The sequence below is a fragment of the Rhinopithecus roxellana genome, chromosome 19 (assembly GCF_007565055.1).
Source record: "Rhinopithecus roxellana isolate Shanxi Qingling chromosome 19, ASM756505v1, whole genome shotgun sequence".
In the NCBI taxonomy this organism is placed as follows: Eukaryota; Metazoa; Chordata; class Mammalia; order Primates; family Cercopithecidae; genus Rhinopithecus; species Rhinopithecus roxellana.
The window spans coordinates 60,600,596-60,615,815 of record NC_044567.1 but is presented as its reverse complement, the minus strand read 5'-3'; the positions used below and the strand labels follow the sequence as shown (position 1 = coordinate 60,615,815).

The 15,220-nt window shown below is 49.6% G+C and overlaps 1 long non-coding RNA gene across 1 annotated transcript in view; it reads right to left on the bottom strand.

Moving 5' to 3' along the window:
* The window catches only part of LOC104681384, a 32,445-nt gene extending 31,946 nt beyond the window's left edge, over positions 1-499 (bottom strand). The window contains exon 1 of the long non-coding RNA XR_004055163.1: positions 460-499. This is a non-coding gene — a long non-coding RNA (uncharacterized LOC104681384). The remainder of the gene's footprint in view (positions 1-459) is intronic.
* Between the last annotated feature and the right edge of the window lie 14,721 nt (positions 500-15,220).

The window sequence follows — 15,220 nt, the reverse complement described above, 5'->3', positions numbered from 1 at the left end:
TGTTGCATCTTGGGTGTCAGCTCTGGATCTCAGCATTCGTGGCTGCCTGCTGGATTGGAGTATGAAGGATTCTGAGGCTGTGTCCCAGTTGAACATAGGAATATCATGAATTACATCTGCTTGGGGCACGGAAGATGAATTGGTGAGATCCTTGACTGGTATCTGTCACTCTTGTCCCAGAGGGTATCAGAAGTCTCAGGGTATCTCTCTCTGCAGAGCCCTGGCCTAGTGCCATGCTTGAATGAATGTTTGGGAGTGACCCTGGGAATACTCTGCATTGCCTACAGGGCTCTCTCTCCAACTGCAGTACAGTCTCATCGCAAAGAGGGCACGGTGTTGGCTGCCTGTTATTCGGAAGAAAATTGGACAAGTCTGGGACCAAGAGATAGCTTGGGTGGGCAAGATACCTTCTCCGAATAGCATCAGCCCTTGGAGAAATGGTCTGCCCCTGCCCGGTACCAGGCACTGCTGTGATATATCCAAAAGGATACTTGGACATCCTGCCCCTTTCTGTCCTGTCTTCCTCCACCAGACCTCAGCCCCCAGCTTCTCAGGCAGGACAGCAGGGAGGCTGGCTCTCCCTCTTACTCTCAGAACCTTACTCTGGCCTGCTTATTAAAAGAATTCCAGCCTTAAGAAATATCTAATGTAAATGACGAGTTAATGGGTGCAGCAAACCAACATGGCACATGTATACCTATGTAACAAACCTGCACATTGGGCACATGTACCCTAGAACTTAAAGTAGATATATATATTAAAAAAATAGAATTCCACTCTTAGACAGGGAGGCAGCAATGCAGAAGCTTTCTTGGCTCCTCAGTCAGAGCTGCCACTTCTGTGGCAGGTGTTTCTTTGAGGTCTGTTTGGTCTCTTCAGTCACAACCACCCACCTCAGACAGGATGTTGTGTGTTCTCATGTATCAGAGGAAGTATTTGCAAACAGGCCCATCTGTTCAAATGAGAACCAGGCTCCTCTCCCAAGCCTCACAAGGTCGCAAAGCCGGCGGTATCAGAAGCTCCGCCGAATCCTTCATTATGTGTCTTTCCAGCCAGCGGCTGATGAGAGATCATGTGTGTGCTAACTCTCGGCTCTTTCAAATCATGTTGATTTGAAATTCAGCTGATCCAGAAGGGGCCGGTCCTCCATGTTGTCCATTTCAGGTCAGCTCCATAAAGCATGCAGGGGATGGGTTTTCAGGATGGAAACACACGGCTGATATTTGCAAAGCTAGTTCATCCAGGAACATGAGTACAGGGTGAGTTTGGGGGAGTGGGTGAGGTACATGTGGCAATTAAGTCACTGCGGTGTCACTCCCATGCTGTCAGCGAAAAGATTGACCTTCCTGGTTGGGCATGGTGGTTCACGCCTGTAATCCCAGCACTTTGGGAGGCCAGTGGGGTGGTGAATCACGAGATCAGGAGATCAAGATTCACCTGGCCTGGCCAACATGGTGAAACCCCGTCTCTACTAAAAATACAAAAAATTAGCTGGGTGTAGTGGCAGGCACCTGTAGTCCCAGCTACTTGGGAGGGTGAGGCAGGAGAATCACTTGAACCTGAGAGACAGAGGTTGCTGTGAGCCGAGATTGTGTCACTGCACTCCAGCCTGGGCAACAGAGTGAGACTCCGTCTCAGAAAAAAAAAAAAAAAGGCCGGGCACGGACGCTCATGCCGGTAATCCCAGCACTTTTGGGAGGCTGAGGTGGGCAGATCAGGAGCTGGGCAGATCACAATGTCAGGAGTTCGAGACCAGCCTGACCAAAATGATGAAACCCCATCTTTACTAAAAATACAAAAATTAGCCAGGCATGGTGGTGCATGCCAGTAATCCCAGCTACTCGGGAGGCTGAGGCAGGAGAATCACTTGAACCCGGGAGGCAAAGGTTGCAGTGAGCCAAGATTGCGCCACTGCACTCCAGCCTGGGCAACAGAGCGAGATTCCATCTGAAAAAAAAAAAAAAAAAAAAAAAAAAAAAGATCAACCTTCCTGATTCTATGAACCATGGCTGATGTCATGATTACCCAGAAAACAATCCCACTGGCTGAATTGTGAAGCTAAAGAATTCTGGACCCCAGCAGTTCCACCTCACCAGTGACAGCAGCCAATGAAGGAACCATGTCCACATACCACGCTGAGGCTAAGCCTCCGGACGGACCTCTCCGCTTTTCCCTCAGACTTTGTCTCAGTATAGTCCTATATGATGTCAAAATAGCTTCCTAGGTTCAGCCCAAATCTCTGACTCGGGAATATGGAGGTTTAAATGGCTTAAAATGTTCCTGTATGGAGGCAGATGAAAGAGACAGAGGAACCCCTTCCTTCAGTGACAGTGGGGTTCCTTCTTACAAAGGGCCGATTTTGTGCACTTTTTCTGAACTTGAGGCACGTTCAAAGCTGATTCCAAGTAAAACTATTGAGCAGTTCCACTTTTAATGTGTTCGTCCCACAGGTTCTTTGTACCTGTTTGAACTGCCCTAAAAACAATCCCTAAATCCATAGACCTTTGCTGTCACTGGTCTTAGTTCAGGTTCGCCCAAAAGCAGGTCCTGAGAGGAGGATCCTGTGTACCTTTAGGAGATACAGGACCACTGCCAGGGAGGCGGGAGGGGACACAGGGAGGACAGGCAACAGGGGAGGAGGAGGAGCAGGGGATCAAGCCAGCACCCATGCTGGCAGTTGGAGCTTAATCCTCCGGGGTCCTCTGGTGACCTGTAGAGCAGATGCCTCCAAGTCCTCCATGCTGAGGGCAAGGTAGCTGGGGTATTTATACACCCAGTCCCCTCAGCCACTAGCTGAGGGCTGCTCTGGGGGGGATATTCATTTCCCCTCTTCTGACAAAGCAAACTTTTACAGCTTTAGAAAAAGCCCTCAGGCAAAGAGATGCAGACACTGGCAGGTGGAGTCAACAGGAGACCATGGAAGCCACCAGGCCCCGTCTATCGCAAGTCACAGCACACTGTAGCTCAGAGCCCAAGGTGACATTGCTGTCCTGGGCACAGGAGACAGGAGATTCAGCACCAGCCCTGGGCCTGAAGGCCTGAAGTGGCTGCTGTCTCGGGACCCAGGGCTGGTGTCAGCCACACCAGCAAGTGGCTATGGCGGGTGACAGCCACATCGCTGCCTTCTTCCTCCTTGTGTGCCCTGTCCTATCCTAGAATGTGGAAGCCTCAGGACAGACACTTACAGGGGCCTCTTTGCTCGGTCCCAATGCCTCTACCCTTTCCTGCTGCTACCTGGACCACAGAAGGCACGGCAGGCCTGGGGCAATGACATGCTCCTAGAAACATCTTGGAAGTCCTTAAATCTATGACCAAAACACAAGTGCCCTATGGCTGGAGACAATCAAGAGTGATTACAAAAGGGCCGCCCTGTCCTTTTCTTTCTGGCAGCAGCTGTTCCTGTCATGTGGTCTGAAGAAGTCCAGATGTGTTTGTGCAGGGTGCGGAGCCAGGCTCTCCCAGAAGCAGGGATGAAAGAGCGGCGGCCAGAGCAGCTGGTACACAAAAGAGGCTGGTGCAAACCAGACCCGGAGCGGGCGGCCTCGCAAGCCACGGGTGGACCCGGACGTTTCTGTGGACAAGGAGCCGGCACCGCGCGCAGCACGGCAAAAGAGGCAGCGGCATCCACAGGCCTCAGGGCCCAGGGCTGGTGCTGAATCGCCTGACTCCCATGCCTAGGACGGGAAGGTCACCTTGGGCTCTGAGCGGCAGTGTGCTGTGGCTTACATGAGGCGGGGAACCCTGGAGGAACAGGCATTTTCTCCCAGCAGCAACTGGGCCTGAGCAAAAAGGTATGCAAAAAGCCTGGCCACTGCATTTGCAGCACAGAGGGCAGTGCAAATGGTGCATCAGCCAAGGAAGAAAGGCCCATGCAGGGGTCACGAAAAGACAGGGCACATCACAGCACTGGTCAGGAACTATGAGGTGGGGGTTGGGGGGGGCATGTGAGAGTCTCCTAGGACAGCCATCAAGTGCCACAGTTATGGGATAGAAGTGGCTTCCCCCAAACCTGTTCCTCTCCCAGTTTTCTCCACCTCAGTAAATAGCAACTCGCTCCCCAGTTCTCAAGCTGAAACCCCTGCAATCATCCTCCACTCCTCTCTGTCTCCCACACCCCTCGCTCTAAAAGCTCTACTTTCAAAATGCATCTACAGTCCGGTCCCCTCCAGCCACTTCCTCCGTTGCTACCACAATCCAAGCTGCCGTCGTTTCTCCCTGTGTATAAACATAGACTTGCCCTCCGCCCTCTCTCAGCTGTTCTCTGACGGAAGTCTCTTCCTTGCACTTCTCTGCACTTGACCCGTTACCTATGCACATGCGCCTTCGACGATGGTCTCTCTCTCTTTCTCCCCAGTGGAATGTGGACTTTGCCTCTTTGGCTCTTCTGCTTGCCCAATGCTTTGAAGAGTGCCTGGCACAAGGTGAGTAAATATTTGTTGAATTCATTCCAGCTGAAGACTCCAGACCCCACAGGTGTCCCTCTGCTATCGGTTTGTCTTGTCCCTGTGCTCAAGGGTCCTGAAGCAGCTCCTAATATTTCCCCACAGGGGGAGTGAGCAAGAAGCAGTCTTACCTAGAATGCTGGAAGAAATACTCGACAATGGTAAGCAATATGGAGGTAGGAACAATGTCACTGCACCATTTCTGTCTAATTCTCAGGGGTTCTAGCCTATGCCACTGCACTGTCTCTATCTAATCCTCTGGGGGTTTAGCCCAGTGCAGCTACTCCAAACACTTGTTGAGATGAATTGAGTGAACAGCCTCCCTTCCTGGTAGCCCAGGCTGGCCTCTCCCTCCTGCCTAGGGGTTCATCCTCTATGTTCTCTTAGCTCCCTGAACGTTTTTCTAAATTAATGCATGTGACACTATCTTAAGTGTGACTCCTCTGACGCTAGCAGTGAGACTTTATTCTTGGTATCCCTGAGTCTGCCTGGTGTTACTAAGTCCGTATTCTGACACATGAGAGCTGCTCAATAATGGCAAATGGTGAATGAATGAGTGAGTGAGTGAAAAAGTAAAAGCAAGATGGTGAACCCTAAACCAAAGTTAGCTGAAACTTCCTATAACCAGCAGGCACAACTACCACCCAAAGACGGTACGACTGGATGATCCATTGGAAAGACAAATCCCTGCCCAGGCTAATGGGAGAGGCAGACGCCCACATAAGAGATGCATGTGGATACATCCAACAGCCACATCACAACACATGCATAGCTGCAGGCAGCAGCTCAGAACCAGCAGGTGACAGGCAGGCCAGAGCCATCCAGTAAGGCTCCCTGAGCCCTGGCAGGTCCAATCCAGGCAGAGCCCTAACTCTGCTCAATTGCAATCTGTGTTTATGGGCCCATAATCAAATGGAAACTGAAAGTTTCTCATGAGAATCATCTGTCGAAATTGTGTGGTGCCCAGGCCCAGCGCTGGGAGGCTGGGTTATAAATTCAAAGCTCCACTCCAGCTCTGCTCCATCTCTAGGGACTCATGGGTCATTTTTCAACCCAGCATTAATCCGAGGAACTCGATCTTCGATCAGACACTATGTCTAACAGGCTGGGTATTTGGGATACTGATTGTCCCCTGTGGGATCGGTGCAGGGAGGTGGGGGGCGGGGGGGAGTGGGAAAAGTGATCACGGGAGGAGAATCCATGAGCCAAGCTCACCTCTCCTACAAGCTGAGCCGCTCGCATAGCCACCTGCATCCCGGACCCCACCTGGCAGCTGCTCTTCCCTGAGCAGACACCTCCAGGCTCTCACCACAGCCCGTGGCAACTACAGAACCCTGAGCCAAAGGACCTGTAACAAAACCACCTCTTTTAAAAACATGGTTTTCCTAATTACAAAGGAGCTCAATGTAGCAAAAGTGGAAAACCAAAAAGCACACAAAAAAGAAAAATTACTCATAATTCTCTACCCTGGAGAAAAACTCTTTAACATTTTTGCTACAAAGATTTCTAGCCTTCTTTCTCTCTCCTCCCAGTCCTTTTTCTTTATAAACGCACGTACCATTGTACATACTATTTTCTGGCCTGCTTTCCCTATCATTCTTGCCCTCCTCCCCCGATCCTAGTCCATTATGACCATTCTGCCACATCACTATCTTTCTTACAACATGGTTTTTAATAGCCACATTCATTTTCTTGGTCAGTCCCTTTTATTGAACAATTGGTTGGTTTCCATTTCTCTAATACTATAGAAGATTCTGAGAAGAACATATTGTACATAGATCTTTGTACAAATAGGAGTCTTTCCTTAAGATAAATTCGTAGGAGCAAAATTGTGCAGGGGGTCAAAGAATCTGTACATTTTAAAAAGTAATTTGATACTTTCTACACTCTCTCTCACTGTGTTTTCATGTCTTTAGAAAGCCAACTATGAGGCGGGCGTGGTGGCTCACGCCTGTAATCCTAGCACTTTGGGAGGCCAAGGAGGTCGGATCACTTGAGGTCAGGAGTTTGAGACGGGCCTGGACAACATGGTGAAGCCCCGTCTCTATTAAAAATACAAAAAAATAGGACTGGGCACAGTGGCTCATGCCTGTAATACCAGCACTTTGGGAAGCCGAGGCGGGCAGATCACTTGAGGCCTTTGATCCTGAGGCACAGGAGTTTGAGACCAGCCTGGCCTCAACTCTGAGGCCAACATAGTGAAACTCTGTCTCAAAAAAAAAAAAAAAGAAAGAAAGAAAGAAAAAGAAAATAAATAGCCAACTATTAGGGCGATCATTTTAACTGGTAACCACCTTTGAGTAATAGTAGGGTAAGGACACTTCGTATCTGCCACTAACACGGCCAGACGGTTCTTCTCTCTGCTTATACTAGTTCATAGTTCTGCTTTCTCAGAATCACAGTTCATCTCCTCTGGCTGTAGCTCTGGAGACACGGTATGGTTTAAGAGTAGAGGCTCCTCTTAGAAAATCAACTCTGAGCCCCCAAACTCCTTCTGACAGTGTTGGGTCTTCAGAATTTATTTAAAAGGTAACACGGTACCTGCGCTTGGTTTGTGAAGACTTTCACCTGAACGCGGTTACTTAATTGGGTGACCTGGTGTGGGGACTGGTCTGATGGAGTATGAAGGTAGGGAAGATGAGTCGGCTGGCTCAGCGGGGGAAGAACAGCAACGTAACAGCAATTGGAAGGGTTAAGAAGAAAAATCAGATGAGAAAGTTTTGTATTGCCTGGAACCAGAGGGAATGGAGAAACGTCTTTTCCGTTGCTGAGCTCTGTGAAAGCTTGCATGCACACGTGGGCATTGAAAGCTTCAAGTCAACCTGGGTGGCCCATCTAAATGCACCTAAAAAGTCACAAGGCACAGAGAGGCAGAGCAAGGCCCACTGTTATTTATCATCCATTCCTTGTACAAACTCACAGAGACAACCCCTGAGCCTCCCACACAGAATGTTCCCTTGAAGAAAACACATCAGGGCACCCAGGGGGCAGGGACAACATTTGGGAAAATTGTAAATAGAGACAAAATTGTCTTTGGGGGTCCTTCTGCCTCCCTGGCAGTGACTTTCTTCCCTCCTAGTCTCCCCACCCTCCAGAAGTACGACACCAACTACCTGCTGCTGCTCTCAACAGACAGCTGGCGAGGCGAGAGGAACACGGGCTTTCGGCCAGAGTGGCCTGCATCTTACCTCACCGTGCAATCTGGGGAAATTACTAAACCTTTCTGATCTTGTTTTTGCATCTGTACAATGGGGAAAAAATGCTGGCTTGATTTCTTCTTGTTGTGAAGTGAAATGGCTAATATATTCAAAAGTACCGGGCCAGGTGCAGTGGTTCACTCCTGTAATCTCAGCACTCTGGGAGGTGGAGGCGGGCAGGTCACTTGAGATCAGGAGTTCGAGATCAGCTTGGCCAACATGGTGAAACCCCGTCTCTTCTAAAAATGCAAAAAAATTAGCCGGGTGTGGTGGCGCATACCTGTGATTCTAGCTACTCGGGAGGCTGAGGCATGAGAATCGCTTGAACCTGGGAGGTGAAGGTTGCAGTGAGCCGAGATCATGCCACTGCACTCCGTCCTGGGTGACAAAGTGAGACTCTGTCTTAAATAAAATAAAAGTTTTCAAAAGTACCCAGCACACAATTTGCACATAATGGACACTCCCTGAATATAATTTACCACATTTTCCATCTCGACATCCAGGGCTACCATTCCCAGGAGGGCTACAATACTGTGCTATGACCCTGGCTCCAGCCTGTATGCTCTGATCCCTTTGGAAGGGACAAGATCAGCTACGTGATGCTAAATGTTGGTGATCCTTCAAGCATTTAAGTAAATAATGATGGATTTAACTACAAAATTGTTCTTGACAACATTGTTTCTAATACCTGAGAACCAGATGCAATCCAAATAGCAAATGCAAGACTAAATAAAATATAAAACATCCGTATAATAAAACACTGTCACTATAAATGTTGGCCAATCTGTGAGGTTAAAAAATGATAATACAATTTTTGGTATCCATTCACATTTCTTTAATCTTTTTATTGACTCTCTTTCTTTCAGTGTTCACTGCCTACCCACATTGTAGGTACATCTTTATATTTAGTTGATTTTAATTTTTTCTTACAGGTTACCTAAACGCTTCGTAAGTTAATAAATTGGCTTCTCGTCTATGATTGGTGCCATAAATATGACTTCCCATTTACCCCTTGTCTTTTGACCTCAATAGTCTTTTGTCTTGATTTTACCCACATTGATGCTTTCATTTTTCTGAACTAGATTGATCAGTCTTTTCCTGTGTGGCTTCTGGTTTTCGTTTCCCACTTCGGAAACTGGTTTCCCACTCCAACATTGTAAATATATTCACCCAAATGTCTTCTGGAACTTTTATTGCTTCATTTTTTTCTTCAATATGTTAATCCTTGACCCATTGGGGATATATTTGGGTATAAGGAGTTAGGTGAGGATCCTGCTTTATTATTTTTTTTCGAAGGGTTGGCCAGTTATTCTGACACTCTTTACTGAATAATCCCCCTTTCAGACAAACCATTTCAATAAATCCTTTTGTGAAGGGGTCACAGAACCCTTTGAGAATCTGATGAAAGCTACAGATCCTCTCCCCAGGAAAAAATATGTGTCTATAACACACACTAAATTTCACAAACAATTCCCGCAGGGCACGTGGACCTTCTGGAGCACATCCGTGGACTCTCAAGAGGTCTGTAATCTCCAGTGAAGAACGCCCTCCTTTATACGGAAGAAACAGTTCTTAAATAGTGGGATTCAGCCTCCAACACAGATCACTGAGAACTCATTTTGTAGTGGAAAACACGGTAAAAACAGTCCCACAACCTCCTCAAGGCCGAACACTCTGGCTTACCATTAGGGTTATGGGATACTCCAGACTTCCGCCATCTTATGTCCTGAGACCTTAAAACCTTCCACTCAGCATTCTGCTGGCCCAGCGCATCCAACAGACAGCACGTTAACCTTTCTCTAGAGTGCAAGTAGACCTCACTGAACAACTCGCTCCTGAACGAATGGGGCAGGTGCAGGTACATTGCTTCATGTGACTCAGTTTCCCTTGATTTATAGCCCTAATAGTTTTCTTGAGACAGGGTCTTGCTCTGTCCCCAGGCTGGAGGGCAGTGATGCCATCATAGTTCACTGCAGCCTGGAACTCCTGGACTCAAACAATCCTCCCTCCTCCGCCTCCCAAAGCACTGGGATTGCAGTTGTGAGCCACCATGCCCACCCAGCAGCCAATTTCACACTCCGTTTTCCACCCCAGATTTGCCTACACCTCCTGAGATCTGCTCTTTTGGGTTGTGGATGTCCATTCTCAAACCTTCACCCTCAATTCTTTCCCATGCATTGAAAGCCAGCGCTGGCCTTTGGGCTTTCTGGCCCTTTGAGAAATAAAGGTTTGAGCTGAGCTGGCCCCTTGCACCCTCTTGACTTCTGACTCGGAAGCAGCAGCAGCTCTGACCAGGCCACAGAGCGCGTCTGGACGAGCCTTCCCTCTGCTGGGATCCCCCGGTGCTACCCCATTCCTCTGGCTCTGAGGATTCTCAAAATTCTTACCTGGGAACTTCTGAGTCAGAAATTCTTCGGGAGGGACCCAGCAATGTGGGTTTTCACAAGCACCTCAGGGAGGGCCAGCTATGTCCTTTGTGGGGACCAGGGCAAAATGAAAATGTGGAGCCCCTTATTCAAAAAATATTAAGAATCTCAGGATGGCAACAGCAGATCACTAAAGCCTTCTGAGTGTGGGGGTCTCTCTGAGTGTGGGGTCTCTCTGAGTGTGGGGGCCTTTCTGAGTGTGGGGGTCTCTCTGGGTGTGGGGGTCTCTCTGGGTGTGGGGGTCTCTCTGAGTGTGGGGTCTCTCTGAGTGTGGGGTCTCTCTGAGTGTGGGGGTCTTTCTGAGTGTGGGGGTCTCTCTGGGTGTGGGGGTCTCTCTGGGTGTGGGGGGTCTCTCTGAGTGTGGGGTCTCTCTGAGTGTGGGGGTCTCACTGAGTGTGAGGGTCTCGCTGAGTGTGGGGGTCTCTCTGAGTGTGGGGTCTCTCTGAGTGTGGGGTCTCTCTGAGTGTGGGGTCTCTCTGAGTGTGGGGGTCTCTCTGAGTGTGGGGTCTCTGAGTGTAGGGGTCTCTCTGAGTGTGGGGTCTCGCTGAGTGTGGGGGCCTTTCTGAGTGGGGGGTCTCTCTGGGTGTGGGGGTCTCTCTGAGTGTGGGGTCTCTCTGAGTGTGGGGGTCTCGCTGAGTGTGGGGGTCTCTCTGAGTGGTGGGGTCTCTCTGAGTGTGGGGGTCTCTCTGAGTGTGGGGTCTCTCTGAGTGTGGGGTCTCTCTGAGTGTAGGGGTCTCTCTGAGTGTGGGGGTCTCTGAGTGTGGGGTCTCTGAGTGGGGGTCTCTCTGAGTGTGGGGCCTTTCTGAGTGTGGGGGTCTCTCTGGGTGTGGGGGTCTCTCTGAGTGTGGGGTCTCTCTGAGTGTGGGGGTCTCGCTGAGTGTGAGGGTCTCGCTGAGAGTGGGGGTCTCTCTGAGTGTGGGGTCTCTCTGAGTGTGGGGTCTCTCTGAGTGTAGGGGTCTCTCTGAGTGTGGGGGTCTCTCTGAGTGTGAGGTCTCTCTGAGTGTGGGGGTCTCGCTGAGTGTGGGGGTCTTTCTGAGTGCAGGGTCTTTCTGCATTTGGGTGGACCTGTGAGACTGTGCAGGTTGCCCTCGCTGACACTGATGAGCACTTGAGTTTCAGAATCGCTGTTGCAGCCAATGCTGACATTCACTGACCCAGGCATTTCTCACCTGGCTCCAGGAACGGTTCTAGGCCTTGGCAGGTTCATCTTCTCACTGCTCCAGACCCTTCGTGTACAGACTGCCCATCATGGGTACATGAGTGACCTCTGGAAGTCTCTTCTCCTGGCACTCCCCTCCTTGTTCTGGCCCTGTTCAGGCATGAACCCTCTAGTTAGTGTCTCTATGGCTAACTACGAGTGCCTTGTTCTGGCCTTAGCCAGATGAAAGAGAATCTCACACCCTTATTATTGTGGAGATAAAAGTTTCTCATTCACACACACACACACACACACACTCACATGGTTTTCCCACGTGCTCCTCCAACCCCCGCATGTGCACACACACAAAAACACCAGTCAGATGCCCAGATGTGACATCTGTTCCCAGCCCAGAGGCCTCTGCTACCCCTGACAGTCCACTGTACCTGCGCTCAGTTTGAAATGTGAGTCTGTCAGACAACATCCACTCAGAGGAGGAGAAAGGCAGTGTCCTGTTGGGGTGCTCTGCCCAGGCAGCCTCTGCCCAGGCAGCCTCTGCCCCTGCCCTCTATGCTCTGAAATCCATCTCATGTCACCAACATTAACTTAGCAGCTACTAAGCTCCAGTCACTGTGCAGGGCACTGGGGGTCATGAGTTATTAAAATCTAGTCCCTGCTCCTGAGCAGCCGTAGTTCCTGGAGATGGAGAGAACTGTCACAGTGACATGTTGCAACCAGTTCATGCCGGTTCGTACCAGCTCATGAGAGCCTGTGGCTGAATTTTCAGGAATATTACAAGCCCATCATCAAAGCATCAGTAGTTTAAAATTATCATCCTTGGAATATTTATACTATGGAAATTGGCAAATGCCCCAAATCAAGCCCTTTTGTGGAGGACCACTGCAGCTGTGTGATGCTGGGTGAGTGACCTATCCTTCCCAAGACCTCCTTTTAGTATATCCTTAAACAGGATAATAATTGCACCTCCTTCACTGACTACTGTGAGGCTGAAACGAGATCATCCACAGCACACTCACCATTCAGTGCCTGGCAGACAGAAAGTGCCCAACAATTCGTAGCTGCTGTCATTTTTAGAATGCAATGATGTTATTATGCAAATAAGTAAGTACCACAGTGCACTTGGTATAGCTACAGCGTTAGAGGAGCATAGATAAGGAAGTGGTTAACTCTGTCTAGGTATCAGGGCAGCAATCCAGGAAGGCCTTGAACCAAGCCCTGAAGAATAAGTTGAATGTGCCCAAGTAGACCAGGTAGACCAGATGGGCCAGGAACAGAGAGGCTGTCCAAGAAGAAGGAATGGTGTGTGCAAAGGCAGGGAGGCATGGGGGGCTTGCAGAACACTCTGAAATGACCGGCCTACGGGACTAGCACGGGAGTCATAATGAGCACCTACTGTCAGGCCCTTTGGAAACCATGATATCAATGGGTCTTCTCCATAAAGCCCATACCCTGCCCACTTTGCAGGGGAGCACATCTAAGTTGGGCAGGGCTACATGCTTTTTGCTTTGCTTTGCTTTGCAGGGCAGCACATCCGAGCTGGGAGGGGCTACTGTCTTTGACCACAGAGCAGGTCAGCAACTGAGAAGAGCTGAGCCTGAGTCTGTTCTGTCCCACTGTAGGACAGAACAGGGAGAGGACTCTGTTTCACACCAGCCTCCAGGATGGCCCACCTCTTCAAAGGTGGTGGAAACTGTCTCCAGGAATCCCTGGCAGACAGAGCTCGAGGAGGGGTGGCTGCTGACCTCCAGCACCCCAAGCCTCACAGTACCAGGAGCATTGGCCACCTCCAAGATTCTCAGATGCGTGTCCCATTGTCCCTGAGGCTTCCACAGCTGGTCCTCACTACCCCATTCCCTTCTAGCCCTTTCCAGATGAGAGTGCCCGAGGTTCATTGTCATGCTCACATCCTCCCTGGACACACATGTGTTATGCTGTCTCACTCTGATGACTGGCATAGGATGACACAGTCGCTTAGGGAATAACTGAAGAGATGAGTCATCATAGATATTCTCATTAGTCCATTCTTTCCCCCATGGCCTTCCTGGCCATTCATCTCTCCGCCTGTCATCCCTTCCTAGCAAATTTATGTCATTCCTCTATTGGCCAGAAGGGGTCACTGCTTCCACATGCCCCAAACTTCCCTGGTAACGGGCTCCTCTCTGCCCCACCTCCAGCGGTGCAGCAGGCCGTCCTCCACACCCCACCCACCAAAGCCTGTGTCACCTTCAGAGAGACTCGCTGCTGAGTTCCAGCAAGCAAGGATGACGGACAAGGCTGCGTGCCAGCAATGCTCTCATCGTGTAAGCCAACCAACTGCCCTTTGCTGGGCAGTGGTCAAGGTCTGCAGATGGAGCTTGGCCATTGTTACAGCTATTTAAAATCATGTTTAAATAATATGATGTGATCATCTCTAATGCCATTGTGATCACCACTTAACACAGGTGGGGGTGATGAAGCAAGCTCAGTCTCTTTCATACACCTTTGACATTCTAAGGAGAGCCAAAACCAAGACAGGTTGGAATCAGCTTCTTTTCTTCTGCTGGAGGGACAAGTCTGGGTCAGGGTATGTAAATTACCGGCAAGCAGTCAACAGTCCCCACTCCCGTGCCTGTTGAAGGCATAACTCATGGAGCCTAGTTCTCTCCCCCGAGAGGCCAGGGCAGACCCACATCTGGAGTCTGCATGAACACAGAGCTTCTGGAGTCACTGCCGTTTAGTCATGTTAGAATTTAAAATGTCTAGATTAGCCTTTCTGGACTGAAAAAATCATGGAAAAGTGGTTCTCAAATCTTGAATCTGGGCCTAAAGCATGGGGCAAGTACATCCTAATCTGTGCAGAACACACTGAGAGCTGTTGAGGTGCTGGAGTTAACTGTGTAATGCCGTGCTAAATCGCATCCCATTTTATATGAGATTCAGGTATTGATGATAGGATGATAAGTGCTAAAAGACTCTGCAAAAATTTGGAGAACAACAGAATAATCAAAGAAATTATATGTACGAATGGATTCTATCTGCAAATTGAGGAAATACAGTCATTATCCCATTAACGTGTAGAGCAAACTCCTCAGTTCAGCATACAGAACCCAAGTCTGTTTAGAGCAGAAACTAGGAACTACAGCATCAGGGAAAGAGCCTGGAATTTGAAGTCAGGAGATAGGATTCTGGTCCAAGCCCCGATAGAAGTAACACATGACCTTGGACAAGATGCTTAATGTCTGTGCCTCAGTTTCCTCTGACAAAATGGAGACCATAATGTCTACTCTGCTCGACTACTGTGAAAATTAAGAGCAACAACAGAAGCAAATGTGCTAAGTCCTGAATCCCTGCTTCTCGGACCTGGCTGAGATTGGGAAGTAACCCCGAGCTGAAGCAGAGAAGACGTGTCGTCTCCCAGTGCAAATGAGAAAGCCTGGTGAGCACCAAGGACTGACCAGGACACCAGCACTGTCCACTTTCTCCAGAGGGAGGCTGGGGCTATTCAGAGAGAGTTCCATCCGTCTTCCTCTGCCCTTCCATCTTTGCACTTACTTGTTTTCTTCCTCCACTCATTCAATTCCTTCCTCCATCCTCTAAGGACAGAAGAGTCTCCAGTTAGTATCAGATCAGTGTATGCTCATCTGGGCAAGTAGGAGCCAGGACACATACCTGGGCTGGGATCTGGGACAATGGTGGAGCACACGGCAGAGGGCCAGGGCTGGCCCGTGGCTACACAGCACAAAACTGATGGGGACCGAAAGGACACTTTTCCGGGAGCAAAGCTGGAGTTGAGAACAAAGTAGCAAGTCAGATGATGTTTGAATCCAAGGGGACAGGCAGAGAACCTGGTGAAAGGCAATGGGCTGGGTTAGCAGCCAGTGCTGGTGAAAAGCAGAGGGCAGGCACAGATAGGTGGGTGGGGAGAGCTGAATGCAGGGGGAGCCCTGTAGGGATGGTATAGCAACCCAGGGTTCCAGGTATGAACAGCAACGGATGGGAGCAGGTGCCAGAATCTTG